Genomic DNA, 17,627 nt, shown 5'->3' with positions numbered 1-17,627 from the left:
TACAGAAAAATGACAGCATTTGGCATCCCTTTAAAAACAAACAAAAAAAAAAAACCCCCACACATACCTAGTAAATATATAAAGCTCACTGTGGCACATATATAGTAATTTTAATATTTCGAATCAAAAACAGTTCTTATTTAATTCAGTGACAGCAACGGGGACAAAGCTATTTTTATAACGCTTTGTCCTGCATCTCGGAAATAGAAACCTCCGTCCTGAGGGAAGAAGCTGAAATTCACCCCTTAGAGGATGGGAACCATTTTTAAGGATTGATAAAGCCATCCTCTGTACCTGCTTAGAGTACAGGGAGGCTAAACAAGACTGTGGCTCACCTATCAGACGACTGGACCATCTCACTATCTGATTTAGAGAGTTTTTCTCTGTGACAGAGGTCTGACCAAACCATGCCACCAAACAAAAGGATAAAACAGACTCAATAAAAGAACGATAAAACAAAGTTAAAATTTTTTGGTCAATGTGGAAATGAACAAGTTTCCTAAGGCAATAAAGGTGCTGGTGACCCTTTTTACAAACTGATTTGCAATTTTGATCAAAGTTCAGTTTTTCATTTATTATGGTCCCAAGATATTTATATGATTGCACTTGCTCTATTTTCTGACCTTTAATTAAAGTGACTATGTGCCCATTTTGTTGTTTCCTAAAATCAACAACCATATCTTTTGTTTTAGATATGAGACTCCTCACACCACTGAACAAAGTCATCAATGACTGGACCGTGGTTAATTTCACCCTCTTTCAGTAAGCTGACAATAACAGAGTCATCTGCATATTTAATAATGACCCTGTTTTCATGTCTGCCCTGACACATATTTGTATAGAGAGTGAATAATAAGGGCGATAGGACGCACCCTTGAGGAGAACCTGTGGAGGAGAACACTGGGTCAGACAGAACCCCATTTATTCTCACTCTTTGTGACCTGTCAGTTAAAAAATCTAAAATCCAGCCCACCAGGTTTTTCCTGATTTCAAACTGTTCTAAAAGTCTTTTAATTAAAATATGGGGCTGTATTGTATTAAAAGCCGAAGAAAAATCAATGAAAAGAAGTCTTGCAAAAGTCCCTTTACTCTCTACATGTTTAAGAATTAGATTTAGTAAAGTCAAAAGTGCGTCCTCCACTCCTCTGTTGGGCCTGTATGAAAACTGCATTGGATCCAGCTGACCTTCAGTCTCTTTCATAATCACATTTCTGATGATTTTTTCAAAGACTTTCATTACAACTGAAGTGAGGGCAACAGGCGTGAAGTCGTTTAGAATTTTTGGACGACTAGATTTAGGGACAGGAACCACGACTGCTTCTTTCCAAAGAGAGGGCACATGTTGTGTTTGCAAGGATTTGTTAAAAATAACCTGAAATATAGGACTGAGTTCATCAGCACAAGATTTAATTAGGCGGCCACTAATATTATCAGGACCCTGGCTCTTGTTCACATTGACTGTATGAAAGGCCTTTTTAACATCGCTGAGTTCAATGATAAAGTGCTGAGTATCTCTCAGTTTCTGTTTCAGTTCCAAAATATCCTCGCTAAAATCAAAAGAACTAAAACGAGCATAAAACATGTTTAAAGCATTTGCAAAATCTCTGTCTGAATTAAAACCATCTAAAACGACCTGACTACTGCTCTGGGGATTTTGAAACCCTGCTATGGTTTTCACACAAGTCCAGGTAGACCCAAAATTTTTTGCAGCAAATTTGCTTTCAAGAAGGTTTTTGTAGCTCTGTTTTGCTTTCAAGATCTCGATTTTCATTTCCTTGGTAGCTGTATGAAAATCGGTAACAGCCCCCCCTTTAAAGGCCTGTCTCTTTTTCCTTAAACAGGATTTGACGCTTTTAGTGACCCATGGCTTATTGTTAGCGTAGACTTTAACGCGCTTACGGGGTATAATCATGTCTTTACAAAATACTGCATAAGAGCTAGTAACATCCACCAAAGCGTCGAGATCATCTCCACAAGACTGAATAAAAACTTCCCAATCTGTACACTTAAAACATTCCTGCAAGGTAAGCACAGATTCTTCTGACCATATGTCAACATCCTTAGTCTTTGTCTTCTCTCGTTTTAAGACAGTTTTATAGATGGGCAGAAGATGCACACAGTTATGGTCAGAAGATCCCAGAGGAGGAAGCGGGAGGGATTTATAAGCATTCTTCACCGATCCGTAACAAAGGTCCAACATTTTATCCCGTCTGGTAGGACAGGATACATATTGATACAGATTGCCTAAAGTTGATTTAAGGGAGACGTGGTTAAAGTCCCCCATTATAAAGTTTGGTGCATCAGGAGAAAGCGCCTGCAGCTTCTGCACTACGTCTGAAATGATGCTGCAAGTGGAGGCGGGGTGAGCCTTCGGGTGAATGTAAACTACGGTAATAAAAAGTTGTGGAAACTCATGAGGGAGATAAAAAGGGCACAGTGACACAGATAAAAGTTCAACATCTGGTGTACAAATACACTCTCTAACAGTCACAGCACTACAGTAACGTTTGTTCACATACAAGCATACTCCCCCTCCTTGAGATTTCCCTGTTACCCGGGCATCCCGATCCCGGCCAAAGGGAGCTCCAAAACCGTCAATTGAAAAATCGGCGTCCTGATCCAGCTCCGTCAGCCATGTCTCGGAAAAAGCCATTACACAGCTGTCCCTGAAGTCTTTCTGGAACCTGACGTTTCCCTGGAGTTCATCCAGCTTGTTCCTAAGAGACTGAACATTTCCAAGGATAACAGACGGCAGGGGAAACCGACTGACCTGTTGTCTCCTCATACGCAATTTAAGACCTCCACGTCTCCCTCTTTTCCTCTTCCTCTTCTCACTCGTTCTGTTAGAGTCTTTATGTATAAAATCCGGCATACATGAGGTGAGGTCCTTACCATCATACGGTAAGTTAAGTTGTAACAGTTCGTCGCGGGAGTAAACAATCCTCAGCTGACTCACGGCCTCGCCCACCTCGTTGGAAACAAGCCAGCACAGTAGAAATCCAACCAAAATGAAGAAGAAAGAATCCATGACGTTCTCACTGTTGTGGAGCGTGTGTCACTTTGTAAGAAAACTGTCACTTCTTTCAACCAAAACACATGCCAGCAATAGAACCGAAAAGAAATGATAAAAACTTAAAAACTTAGGATGCCAAGCTCTCACTCACTGCCGGTCGCTGCGTGCGCATGCGCCCAAAACATGGTTCTTTATATGTTCAAAATCTGTATTTTTGTCTGCATTGATTTAAAGACTTTTATGTGTCTTTGTGAATCTTTCAATCTTAAAATGTTACTTACCAGTAATTTGTCAACGCACTTTTACCCTTTCAAAAGGAATTGGCTCCATGGTGGGGAAATGTTTCTATAAAACATTTTTAAATTATGATAAACTTTCAAGCCAAATGCCTCTTCGGATTAGTGTGAAACAGAGGGCAGAAGCATGGAAGTAGCAAAACAATACCAAAAGTATTTTATAAAGTTTTCAAACATCATATTCTTTAAATAATGACAGACAAAACATTTTAGACATTTCACACAATTGCTTATATATACCTTTTGTCAGTGCTTCTTCCAAATTGAGTAACAGCAATTTCTCATTATAAAAATATTTCATATGTCCTGGAGTCACATAAAAAGCAGAATAAAAAAATAGAAGAAAAGTGTCTACAAGAAGCGAACAAACTAAAAAAGTTGGGTTGAAATTATCTTCTGAGTTAGAAAAGAAATAAAAAAAAGATGATTCTCAGAAAAGTTCTGAAATTGCAACATGTACATTTTTTCTGTTATCATTGAATGGATGCTTTGACATTAAAACATTGTATCCACACAATATAAACAGTTTGGTTATCATTCTGTGTAGTCCCATCTTGTCATTTCATGCTTTATCTTTTAATGGAGGATGTTGCTTGCAGTGTGTTTAAATGGCCACACGAGGGAGCCTGATGCGATGTGCTTACATCCATCTCTCTATTCATTCTTTTTCACTTATCCTTATCAGGGTCACAGGGGCACTGGAGTTTATCCCAGCTGTTATATGATGAGAGGCAGGTTCCACTCCAGTGGTATCAGACATCTACTACATGTTGGTGTCAATCTACTGTCTATGTGTTGAGCTAAGTTTATTTTCCATATATGATGTTTAAACAACAGCTGTTGTGCTTCATCTCAAATGCTCAAACCACAAAACACAACAGGACGACAGAGTGGGATCAAAGCACTCCACTAGTTAACCATGTGACTGTGTTCTGCAGAGAGCTCCAGCGGAGAAACACATCATGTTTCCCCATCTTTGTTTACACACTTGTACTTTGATTTTAAGTTTGGTGCAGCTTTCCTTTTTGTTTGAAGGTACATTTGTCATGTCATTTATTACAAACTGATATATATATATAAACAACTAAATATATATATATATAAACAACTAAATATATATATATATATATATATATATATATATATATATATATATATATATATATATATATATATATATATATACCAAGGGCTCACACTGAAAAAAATATGTTGTTGGATTTACTTAATTCAATGGTGGACATTTGTTGCACACAGATGTTTTGCTTTGGCAGCAACTTAAACAATTGAGTTAAATTAACACAATTTATTCATGTTCAATAAACCTGTGCAATTTGTGTTGATAAAATGTGACTTAAACATGTTTTGATGAAGTAATTTGAGCTCTTGGAATATTTTAATCCTTCACAATTTTTTCACTTTATCCCAACACCATTCAATAACTTTTACCCAATACTACTTGGTCACTTAAATACTACATGTTATCTTCAAATTACATTTTGCTATTATATTCTAGTATCAAATACACAATTTTCAAATGGAGGCCTTATAACAGATTGTATTGTTCTCTTCCAAGATGGTTGCTGGCATCCACCAGTAACCTTTAAAAACAAAATGTCTAATTTCACTGCATTGACAGTAGGTAAAGAATTAAACTGACATTACTCCTCCACTGAATCTATATAAATCAACAGTTAAATAATGTCAGTTCTTCCGTGTTCTCTGGAATCAATCACAGCAAAGAAATTAGACTGTTTCTTTTGAAAAATGTTACAGGACAATACAAAACATTCTATTTAAGGCCTCTGACGTCAAGATTCAGTTAAACAACAATTATAACTAAACAATTTGAGGAAATGTTAGTTTCCATTAACATTAAATTAGGTTACTGAATTGGCAAACACCTTCCTATTAACATTACCCATTTTACCCCAATAACTAAAGAAATTAGCACTTGCAGGTCAAAAACTTTATTCAAGAGACGCAAAAATAACATTGATACAGTGACTGTCAAAAATTACAGCACTGATCATACTGTGACATCTTGGTTCAAAACAGCATACTTAGAAATATTCAACGTTCTTTACTTCAACTGAATGAAACTGAAAATACCATTTCACACGACCCATATGGGATATTTAGACTGTATAACTGTTCACGCTACATCTCTTCACTAGTAAAAAAAAAGAAAAAATACAAACAGAAATTGAAAAATGCTGCCAAACAGACAAACAGAGAACTTGTACAGAGCAAAAGGAAAAACAAACAACAACAACAAAAACAGCTTGTCCTCATGGCAGTTGCAGAGTATATAAAAATGAACCCTGCGATCTGCTCCTGGAATTGAGCTTCAAAAATGCAGCAGAACAAGTGTGAGATTTAAATGTCCTCTCACCTAGAGCTGATCACCTTGCATGCATAACAGTGAGCTTTCCTTGCAGGAGCAGTTTTGTCTTAGTTGTGAGCTTTTCTTGAGAGCTGAGTTGCATCCAACTCCATTACCACCCATTGAATCACCTCAAAAGTGTAGCAGAGCTGTGATGGGTAACTCATATTGAAGGAATAAAAAAGGTCCAAACAGCATGGCTACTGCAAAGGTCACGTTATCCAGATCTTGAAGAACTACTATACCCTCGATGATGATGCCAACATCAGAAAAGTCATTGCCTGGCGCATCTCTGGAGACAGATGTTCATTGTGGTTTTCTCAATCTGTGCAGTGGCCTCAGTCAAGTCCTGGTTAAACACAAAACATTTTTTTAAGATTCCCTTTTAAACTCATCTCTTTTGAATCTACCAGTTCTAATGTTAGAGTAATTTAAACCATAGTAAATAGCTATAGCCAAAGAGTTGCCTGCCATGCTGCCATTCATGGTCTAACAGAGTTTCTAAGAGAGAGTGAAAAACATAATAATTTCAAATGCTTTACATTAGTTTTTGTTAGAAAGACACCGGCCCATCAGAAATCCAGGTTATGTCACTCAGAAGATGTTAGAATTTAGACTTTCAGCCCCACAATTTGGTTAGCTGTTGGTCAGTTGGTCTTTTTTTTTTTTTTTTCCAAACAAAAGCTAATGTAAATATTGGGGGGATTTTTCTTTGTTCACTAGAATGACAAATTTAAAGTTTTTTCACACTGATGTGACCCCTAATACAGGGGTAGGGGTGGGGCCTCAAGGGCCGGCGGCCGAGTTCACTACTAGGCCTCATGTGAACTTCAAATTATTAAAGAGGACTACTGGTCCTAACCAGTCCAATGAGGATCAAGTGGATAACTAAATGCATTTTTAAATGTTGCAAAGCCACAATCTACTCATAAAACACTCACCATGAACTCCTGCACCAAGATGTTGCAATTGTCTTTCACACAGATGCGGAGCACTTTGATGAGACTCCCTTTGAGCATTAATGTCATCCTAAAGTATTATAACAAAGAAAACAGAGATTTGTGAACTTTTCAGTAGCACAGAAGAAAATGATCCCAGACAAAAACTTGACTTTTTAAACCAGTCAACATGCAACACCAGCATCTACAAAGCAATATCAAAAATTCCTGTTTGACATCAACTTTATGGATATATAGTTTCCAGAACATATATTTTTAAAAAAAGATAATTTTTTCTCAGTGGGCCAGTAAATGCATGACAAAAAAGAATGGCATCCTTTCAGTGGAATCAGTACTCACAGGTAATAGTTGACTGTTTCAATGGATGCAGCATAAAAATCTTTTACTGACCTAATGCAATACATATACACTTTGTAGTTAAAGAATTTTAAAGTTCTTACTGTCATCATGGCAGCTACATCCTTTAGCTTTGTGCACTGTTCCCCCGATCACTTTGCAAACACTTTCAGCAGACTGTCAGAGAGAAACTCAGCTCCGTCAGAAACCTTGACTGTAAAGGCATGGTTGGGATGCACTGGAATGCTGCATTTTATCTGAAATAACATTTTGAAATTTTGAAATAACAGCAGGCACTGTGCTTGGTTAATCAGTAATGTTTTGTTGAATAAAAACTGTGTTTCCAGATCTTATGGGATTAAAAAAATCCAAAGATGTTTGTTTCTGATTTGCAACCCAAGAACCCACAAGTTACAACCTCATTTTAGTTCAAGTGTGCATTAATGTGAGTCCAGTAATCACCTTTCTGACAATACATACAGGTATAAGTTAAACCTATGGCAGATTTTGGATTTCTCAGTTGTTTTAATAGGGTGGTCTATTTGTGTATGCATGCACCTAATAATTATACAAAACCTATTATAATTAAGTTACAGAAACCTTAAGCGAAAATAGAATATACTTTCTTACCATAACACCTTGAACCCACAATCCATCAGCTGACTCCTGGTGAAATGCAGAATAGATGTGGTCTCTCAATGTGCAGCAAAAAAAACAAAAAGAAAAGGACAGCAGGTGAGGGCAGGAGGGGTAGGGATGTAAGCTAGCATAATGCCGCTAATGATATTAGCTAAAGCTGTTCAATGTCCAAAATCTCACTAACACCACGGTGCAGTAAATACACAATGTAACTGAAGAGTCAGTTGGCAAATCTATTCACACAGAAAACCAAATTATGTTATGAGTGCCTCATAATTAGGTTTAATGTGATATTACGGCTCTTGTGCCAAAGACAAATTCAAATGAAAAAGCGCCAATTCTTTGACAACAGATAAAACAGCAAATAAGCTAATGGCTCTTTTTTAGCATGTTACATGGCGACACTCTAGACGTTTAACTACATTTGGCTGAAATATGGTAAATATTAATTCAAAAAATCAAGACATACCAAAAACGTAGAGTTGGCTGCTCGACTTGACTGAGATGGATGCCTTTTTTGAACCACGATCCAAAGCCCGCGAGATGAAATCACGCGTGGTTTCACGAGATTTAACGTTGCTATCTTATTGACTTACTTCACCTGAACATGATATGAACAATTTAATACACCCTTTCTGCATATCATGTAGTTTTTACACTATATAGTTACATTTATCTTTAAAACATGAGGTAATTGTGTTAAATACATGCAAGATGCTTACATAAATCCAAGAGATGGCCAGTCCCTTTTTTTCAGTGCAGAGAAGAGCTCGAGAGGATGTGGAGGGTGAAGGTAACGGTGGTCCCCGTGGTAATCGGAGCACTAGGTGCAGTGACTCCCAAGCTAGGCGAGTGGCTCCAGCAGATCCCGGGAAAAACATCGGAGATCTCTGTCCAGAAGAGCGCAGTCCTGGGAACAGCTAAGATACTGCGCAGGACCCTCAAGCTCCCAGGCCTCTGGTAGAGGACCCGAGCTTGAAGGATAAACCGCCCGCAGGGGCGTGCTGGGTGTATATATATATATTACCCCTTCAGTTCACCTTCCCCCTCCACAAAACCCGATGGAGGTGGAGGTTCTTGTTGTGGGAAACAGGCAGTGTAACTGTGACTATGGAGTGGGGAGAATCACTGAAAACTGATCTCAAAGGGAGACTTCAAGAGGTCCAATGGCGAGCAAACAGAATGGTCACTGGATTCAGGTGGGAACTATCAGTTCTGGGAGAGGTTGCTCCTTGCTGAATTTTCCAGGAGTCTACACCAGACTGTCCCAGTACCAGACCTGCATCAACAGCCAGAGCTCTTCCAACCAGCCAGGCTTCATGACGTTCACGTTCACTGGGACAAACAGTGACTTCAGTGTAAACTGCACAGAACAGCCACCAGTGCCAACCACACCACAACTGACTTGAATAGTGTGTTTGACAGCAGCGAGGGTCGTCCTGCTCACTCCTTCATCTTTGTCTTCTTCCATCTTTTCAGCCTCACCTTTTGTCTCCATCTCTTCATGTAGAGAAGTCTGACTTGATTCACATGATGTGATGGACACAGTTGAATGTGAAGAAGCCTCAGCTTTGGGACTTTACAGGATTAAAGCTGATTATAACTGTACTGTACTGACCTCAATATGAGAAACTGTATATTTTTAAGAAAAAACAGAAGTCCAATTTAGAGGAACTAAATGTGTACTTTGAGCCCAAGGTTCAGGCTACAGTGACGTAGATGAACAGCTCATTATCATATCTGCACTTCAGTTACACACATACAGCTATATATTTAAATTAACACAATAATGGACGCTTTTTACTCTTCTCATATTTTGTAATTTTTCTTCCTGCATTTTAAGGACAGAGTTTGCTAACTGTAACCTTTACAACAACACTTCTGATTGCACTTGTGATTGAAACAATTCACTGCACATGAAACTTACTGCAGCCTTTATCAATCTGAAGCTGACATTAAGGAGATTCAATTTAGTTCAATTCAGTTTTATTTATATATCGCCAAATCACAATAAAAGTCACGTCAAGGCGCTTTATATTCTACAGTAGATACAGAGAAAAACCCAACAATCATATGACCCTATGAGCAAGCACTTTGGCGACAGTGGGAAGGAAAAACTCCCTTTTAACAGGAAGAAACCTCCGGCAGAACCAGGCTCAGGGAGGGGCGGGGCCATCTGCTGCGACCGGTTGGGATGAGAGAAGGAAAACAGGATAAAGACATGCTGTGGAAGAGACACAGAGATTAATAATAGATATGATTCAATGCAGAGAGGTCTGTTAAGAGATCTGGTGGCTATGGAGATCTCAGGAACAAGGGACAGTGATCAGACTGGCCTTCACTTACCTCGTAAGTGTTGAGCATTTAAACAGCTCTGCTCTGAAAACTGTTAAACTGCAGTGGAAAACAGATGTTTGATATAAATGAAACACAGAAAAACATGAAGGTGATTTTCCTGGCCTGGGATTTTATAAAAATATTCTGCAGTACATCAAAAATGAAAGAAAACCATTAATCAACTTATGAACATTACCTCTGAAGTTACAGCGGTTTTATTAGAGACACGGCTAAGCGTTTTTGCATTTTGTATAATTTTAAAAAGTTTAAATTTGTTCAGTATTGAACGGCAGAAATTAGGTTTTCTTTTCGGAAGTATGTAAAAGGAAACGAACAGCCGAGAGCGCTGTACAACGGTAGACTTGTGCGTAACAAGCAAGCGAATAATGCAGGAAACAGATTTTTAGACGGGAAACTGTTCTTGAAGTACAGAGAGAGAGAGAGAGAGAGAGCTGTGCATGAAGTGTGATTTTATCCTGGTGGAAGCAAAACAGCAAAAGTCAGAGTGAATTCATGACGATGTTTATGTGAAGCGTAGTTTGGATCTTCTTTTGCTGCTGGTTCGGTCAGTATTGTTTGGAGAGAGATAAAACTAACAGCTTTAGATTCGGCGCAAAAAGGGCGTAAACACAAAGCGCGGACCCGCCAACAGATCAGAATCAGCGAGCTGTCAGCTTTCAGCCCCGACCGTCGGATGAGAAAGGCGACATCTAACTGATTCTGATCCGTCGGTGGGTCTGTGCTGTGTGTTTACATATTTGTGCAGAATCCGTGGACCTGCTCTCATTTACTGTCTTAGCTGTTTGGTGGTTGTTGAAATTTTGTGAGGTTTCACCTGAGATTCTGGCATTTCGGGAAAAATAAATTTATATTAAAAAATCGATTCAGGATTTTAATGAATCGATTTTACGTTATCCAAGCCAGAATCGATTTTAATCAATAAGTCGATTATAAAAGCCCACCCCTAATTTAAACTACATAAAATAAGGTGAATAACAGGGATAACCTGGTTGGAAATGCGCTGTACACCACAATGAGGCCTTGATCAAACCTTAAAAATATTTCATACTCTAAAACACTGAAAACGGTTAATGAACAGTACATTGTATATGGAACCCAATAACTACGGTAGTGCTCTGCAAATCATTGTCACTGAAGAATGAGGGAATGGTCCTGAGTCTGTGGACTCAGTGTTTTTCTGTTTGTATTAGTTATCCTTGATTTCATGATGTGTTTTGATTTCTGTCACTAGTATTCCTAGCTCCCTAGTTCCTTGGCATTTCTTGTGTTCTAGTTCTTAGGTTGTGGTTCTGTGTTACTTCTGTTAGTATACAGTCATTTCTGCCAGTGTGTCTCTTGTTCTCTGTCAACCGTATCCCCTAGTTTAGTCCACGTCTGTTCAGTTTCCTGTTTTACTTTGAAAGTCTGTGTACTATATCAATGTGTTGAGTTTTGCCTCCCCTTGTCTTGTCATGTCTGATGAGTCCCAGCTGTGCTCTCCTCCTGTTTCACATTCCCTAATCACCTCAGTATGTATTTAAGCCCTGTGTTTTTTCCCTGCCAGTTGTTGCGTCCTCCACTTTTGTTGTGTGCGTATTCTTCGTCGTCTAACTTCAGGTTAATGTCATGCCACGCTATGCATCTCCAGTCTAGTTAGTTTAAGTTGTTGTTTATGTATTGCCAAGTTTGTCTTACCAGCAAATAAAGCTGCCGTGTAAGTTAATGTTTTGTTTCCGAGCCCTGCACTTGGGTCCAGCCACTAACAGCCACACAACTCATCGTGACAAGAAGGAACACACACATGTAAAGGACACTCTTAAAACTAGTGATGGGCAGATGAAGCTTCATGAAGCACTGAAGCTTTTCATCCAATTGGTTCACCCCAGCGCAAAGCTTCTTGAAGCTTCATGTGCTCTAGTAGGACACCTACTGGACGTAAAAATATTAGTTGGCATGAATTTGAAGAGTGTGGCCTTTTGCACACAGCCTGTAAATGTCAACAACAAAAGGAGTGTGTAAAACATGTATATTGTAGTGATGGCAGTATACTTTGTATATTTATACTGGCAGTATGGAAAATGATCATTTGGAAATGCTTAAAATGGAAATGATCATTTACTGTGAGGTGAGGTGTGGTTGGGGTGTGGACAGTGGTTGTGCTTTTGTAACGTTGAGGTATGGACAGCTACAGGCTTTGAGCCTCAGTCCTGCCCATATTTTATTCTGTAAAAACTAAATTTTCACTGCTTTTATGACCTTTTAGTGGGGAGAACATAACTAGGATTTAATGATTTAACAAATCTTTTGAATCCTTTGTCCTCCACAATGCTAAATGGCTGGGAGTCCTCAATCACCATGCTAACCAGGTCTTCATCTATTTGAGATTGTTCTCCTGAGGAAAGACAATAAAGACAAAGCACAAATATAAATATCACACACATAACTTATTACAGTTGTATAATATTGTTATATCATTTAGTAACATTACAGCATGCTATATTATCATGGCATTTGATGGCTCACCTGGTCTTGCTCCACAATCGGTGTTCCCCTTATTCTCATGCAAAGCTCTGTAGTGCCTAAGCATGGATGAGGTGTTGTTGTTATATCCCAGCTCCCTGGCACATAGCAAACACTTCACCTTGTACAAAAGTACAGACAGCTTAACATAAATTGTATTGCACCATCAGTATTATGAAAATACATCTTCTGTAGAAATTTACATACCTTGTTGGGAGGAATAAGATCAAAATGTTCGCACACAGGGGAGGACATCCTCCTCTTCTTAGCTGGCTCCATTCTCTCCTGACTTTCTCTCCTCACTCTCATAAACCTCCAAACTGTCTCCAAACTCTCACTAACCGCAACTCTCCATCAAACACCCACATTTTTGAATGAAGTCTGAGGGGTTTATATCGCTGTCATATCTCGCGGCAAAGTTCAAACCACTTCATGGACCAGTCACGTGGTACAGCCAGGCAGCGAGGCTTCGGACGTCATCGTTTTCAGCTCCTCCCATAAATGAAGCAAGCCTCGATACGCGCATCGCGGAAACGCCCCCTCCATTACTCGGCACAAGCTTCGAAGCCTCGATACAGAACGTCACATCACTACTTAAAACATACGGTTATCCTAATTGGGCTTTCACCAAGTCAGCAAAGATGCACAGAAAAGAAGATCAGACACCAGCTAGGCAGGATAAGAAAGACAGACACAACAACATTGTCATCCCCTATGTAGCCGGTATATCCGAGAAACTCAGGAGCATTTTCTCCAAGCACAACATGCCAGTTTACTTCAGACCCAGCAACACACTCAGAAAAAAACTGGTTCATCCCAAAGACAAAACTCCAAAACACAAACGTAACAATGTGGTGTATGCTGTACAGTGTAGCGAGGAATGCCCAGACCTCTACATTGGAGAGACCAAACAGCCACTTCACAAGCGCATGGCACAACACAGAAGAGCCACCTCCACAGGACAAGACTCAGCAGTCCATCTGAATCTTAAGGACAAAGGTCACCCTTTTTTTATTGGCTCTTTTGCCATCAGAATTATTGTCTAAAGGCAAAGAAAGATGCCCAACAGATTTACTTTACCAAATGGACCATCCCAGCCTTGCCGTAATGGTCCATTTGATTCACCTTTTATTGTTTATTTTATTTTTACTTGCTGAATACGGGACAGACTTGACTGGGGGAAAGAAGGGGAGAAAGAAAGAGGGAAAGAGAAACAGCTGAGAAGAGGGACGGGGGAGAAGGGCAAAAAACATAAACCAACAGAATGGGCAGAAAAAAAAGAAAGAAAATGCATATATCGATCACCTGGATCACCTGCTGAGAAAGAAAAAAGAAAACAAGCAGAAGAGAACAAGAGTAATAGAATAAACAACATCACAATGATATATGGGAATATGACAGTAAATACTAAATATTAAACATTATTGTGCAGCACATAAGATCAACAGAACACAGTGTGCTTTGAGGTAGGAGCCAAAAAGGGTGTAGTTTGTGGGTGTGATCACCCGTGTGTACACCTGTGAGCATGGACGCGCTTGTTTTTTTTTTAAAAGGTTCCTTCATGTAATGATCTGCTAGAGGGTGTGGGGGGGTCACAGCCCCGTCCTCCAGGGCATGAAGCAGGTATGGAGGGGATCAAAACTCCAGACATCCAGAGGCCCCCAGAACACAAGAGACCAAGGAAGACCAACAGAGGGGCAGCCGCGCCACTGTCCCAGAAAGAGCTGAGGAGAGTCCCAGATGAGGGCTCACTCAGCAGCCGCGGAGCAGAAGCCAGGGGGAGTTGCAGTGACGCGCCTGTGAGCTCCGCCGGCAGCCAGCCGTGCCTGGGGCACCCCACCTCCGAAGTGGCCCGAGCGAGCCCCAGGCCCCGATAAGCGGCCGCCAAGGAGTGAGCCGGTGTGTACCTGGACGCCCATCCCCGGACACAAAGAACCACCAACGCACCGATGTCTGAGGGAGTCCGCCACTGGCAGGGGAAGTGGTGGTGGTGGGGGGAGATAGGCCTCCAAACCTTGGAGGGCCTGAGATGTCCCCAGAGAGGTGGCGTCTGATACCCAACCTGACATATAGACACAGACATACAGGCACACACAGACACAAACATCCATTCCCACCCTCATGCTCTCATATGCACTTACTCCACACTCAACCAACGTGGAGACAAACATAAAGAGACGCTGTACACACAATCACACTCCCCAAGCGTACTCTACAAACCGGGTCTAGGTACCCTTGCCCCTGGAGGGGGGAATTGCACCCAGACCCAGGTGGTGTTACCCTTTTCCCTGCGGTGGGGAGAGGCAGACCACCCCGACTCCGCAGCAGCAGGGAGGCCCCACACTCCAGACCGCAGTCGGACGGCCAACTCCTCCTGGCCCCCCCGCTCCAGCAGGCCGCAGAGAACGGGGGTGAGAGAAGACTCCAAACCTCCCTCCACCCGCTCATTGTAGTGTTGATGCATGTGTGTTCTAAGGTGCATTTAAAACCCAGGAGGGCATGGAGCTACCTGCCAGAGAGCAGCAGGTAAGCGCATAGTCCCTCCTGCTAGCCCTCAATGTCTACGTGTATTTAAAATTGAGAGGTGGGCAACGACACCAGGGGTGAGGTGTACACCCTGATGGTAATTTGGATTCCGTGTATTGTGCCCACCCCCAAGATCCTATATGTATGTGTAATGAGAGTGTGAGTAATGTGAATGTCTAAGTTGTGGGATAAAATTGAGGCAGAGGCAGCCAGAAGGGGACAGAGGGGAGTAGCCTCCTCTGCACCCTGGTGACATACCCCTACTCCAAGGCCCTGCATGTGTGGGTGGTTGTGGTGGAGCGGGAAGAGGGAGGCAGCTGGAGATGGGGAGGGAAGGAAGGGAGGGGCAAGTGACCCCTCCCTGGGGCCAGCTCCCCCGCTGACCCCAGTAGGCACCCCCATACTCCGCGACCCGCCAGGGAAAGGGGGCCCAGGCCCATCCAGACCGGGGCCCAGTGCAGCAGCGCCGCCCGGCCCCACAGAGCCCGGGACAGTTCACCCAACCCCACCACAGAGAAAACTGCACCCACCCCATCATCCACTCATCTTCCAGACTACATAAGACAATAGACGCCCAGGCTGAGATCTTCCTCCACCTCTCCTGTATCTCCCCCTCCTGCAGAGAGAGTTCTTGAAGAGAGGAAAGCTCCTGCAAGATGTGACAATCTCCCCCACCAGTTGAAGAGCCCCCCAGGTGGCTTGACGCACCGGCGGCACCCTGCGCCAGGGCTGGGCCCCCATGCACCCACCCGCCCACAACCCCGGCAAAACACCAACCAGGACCCAAGCCCCCGATGCCCAGGGGATGTCCAGGGGTCCCGATGTCCAGGGGTCCCAAAGCTCAGGGGAGGGCAAGCCCAGGCTTGTACTCTATAAAGGTGTGTGTGTGAAGAATGCTCCTCGGATCAGCCTTTAGCATAGGATGCAATATGCTGATCTCCAGATTCATCTGTAATGAAAATTGGTAATAAAACGATTGTGTAAACCTTGGAAACGTCTCTGCGTGATCTTTACCAAGACAAAAGAATCAGAGACTGGTGTTGTCTCCCACACTAGACAGCACAATACAGTATATTGGCCATCTTTACAGTCTAGGGGATAAAAGTTATATTCATGAAATTAAAGTAATCTAGTGTAGCTCTGCAATATGATAACATTATAATATGTTATCAAGATACCAGCATCAGGACCCAAGATATACGTTTGCACTAATTTTGGCTGCTGAACTTGGGTAGTGTAAGATCCATTTCCAAGAATTTTGTGCATCATAGTAAGATAGATTAGAGAGCTCCATAGAGCTCCACACATTGCTGCAAAACACTAATACACAGGTAGTATTAATTACATGATAATGACTAAATAAAGACTGGACCTTTTCTATAGTAACCCATCCACATTAAGGCCCTTTCACATTGGACATTGCACACGCAGCATTGCGCTCTGAACCCATTCGTGTCTGTTATTTACACCGCACATTAACGGTTTCCTGCTGCATCGACCAAAGCACAGCGCAGAGTAGTCGCACTTTCTGCAGCCAAAATTCAGCTGTGTTGAACATTGCACTGTGACGTACCTTCATGTAACCAATAAAAACCAGCAGGGCTGGACTGCCTACAAGGTTTCACAGCTACATTCAGAGCAAAACATGAACTACCCCCATCTTAGAGGAACACCAGTGCAGTTCCTGCAGTTCCAGTAACTGCCAGTTTGAGACTTACAAGATATATAAAGACCAACCCATTAATGAAATCATGTGTTCTAGTAATAATATAAGATGGCATTTATTGGGCTGTCTGTTGGGAAATTCACAACAGAGCAACAGAGTGGATAATGCAGGAATAAATAGATATAACATACCAACAATTATGCAATACAAGAACAGGAGAAGAAAAAAATCCTGTAAAGTACCTTTTTATTATTTTGAGGTGCTCCTTTTTTGTGCAGGTAAGTTTGTTGTAAAAAAATCATATCTACCGTATTTCCCGGACTACAAAGCGCACCTGAATATTAGCCGCACAAGCTAAAATCAGGGGAAAATCCTGTTTTGTACATACATTAGCCGCACCTGACTAAAAGCCGCAGGTGTTTCAATGTTGACTTATCATATGTAAGAGAATATGCACAAAGGGAATTGTCAGGAAAGAGATGGCTGTTTGGAGACACACCCCTTTTATTACTATTTTGAAAAACAAGTTATGGGTACATATTTGCATAACTTTTTAGGTATATGTACAAGTAGTGGTAATTACAAGTACGAAACATGTACTGTGCTTCATAAATGAGTAACAAATGTAGTACATAACAATCAGCACACCAGAAAAATAGATTCAGCCTACCTTTTAGGCTCAGGTGCAGTGACACGGCTTTAACAAGAAGAAAAGTCAGTCATTCACCACCATCTTCCTGCACACTAAAACCACCAAAGTCCTCTTCTCCAGTGTCGGATACGAACAGGCTCAGGGTGGCTACGTCAGCCACTCTCAGCTGTTTTCCTTCGTTGTCACTTTCAAAACCAAACAAATCCTTGTTGTCAGTGTCAGAGTCGAACACCCTCAGAAGGGCCGTGGCGGTGTCCTCCTCTCCATCATGCAGCAGTCCAGCTCTTCGAAATCCGT

At 41.4% G+C, this 17,627-nt stretch overlaps 1 long non-coding RNA gene across 1 annotated transcript; it reads right to left on the bottom strand.

The window, feature by feature from the left end:
* Positions 1 to 4,519: 4,519 nt before the first annotated feature.
* On the bottom strand, positions 4,520 to 8,030 carry LOC146673660 (uncharacterized). Its single transcript, XR_014908745.1, has 4 exons — positions 7,621 to 8,030; positions 7,095 to 7,247; positions 6,637 to 6,724; positions 4,520 to 6,044 (listed from the first exon to the last, which is right to left on the bottom strand). It is a non-coding gene; the product is annotated as an uncharacterized LOC146673660 (long non-coding RNA).
* Between the last annotated feature and the right edge of the window lie 9,597 nt (positions 8,031 to 17,627).

This window comes from Rhamphochromis longiceps, linkage group LG3 (genome assembly GCF_057381845.1).
Source record: "Rhamphochromis longiceps isolate RC_006_pf linkage group LG3, R_longiceps_female_GT1.1, whole genome shotgun sequence".
Classification (NCBI taxonomy): Eukaryota; Metazoa; Chordata; class Actinopteri; order Cichliformes; family Cichlidae; genus Rhamphochromis; species Rhamphochromis longiceps.
Note: the sequence above shows the minus strand (reverse complement) of the source record. Positions and strands in the feature narration are given on the sequence as shown.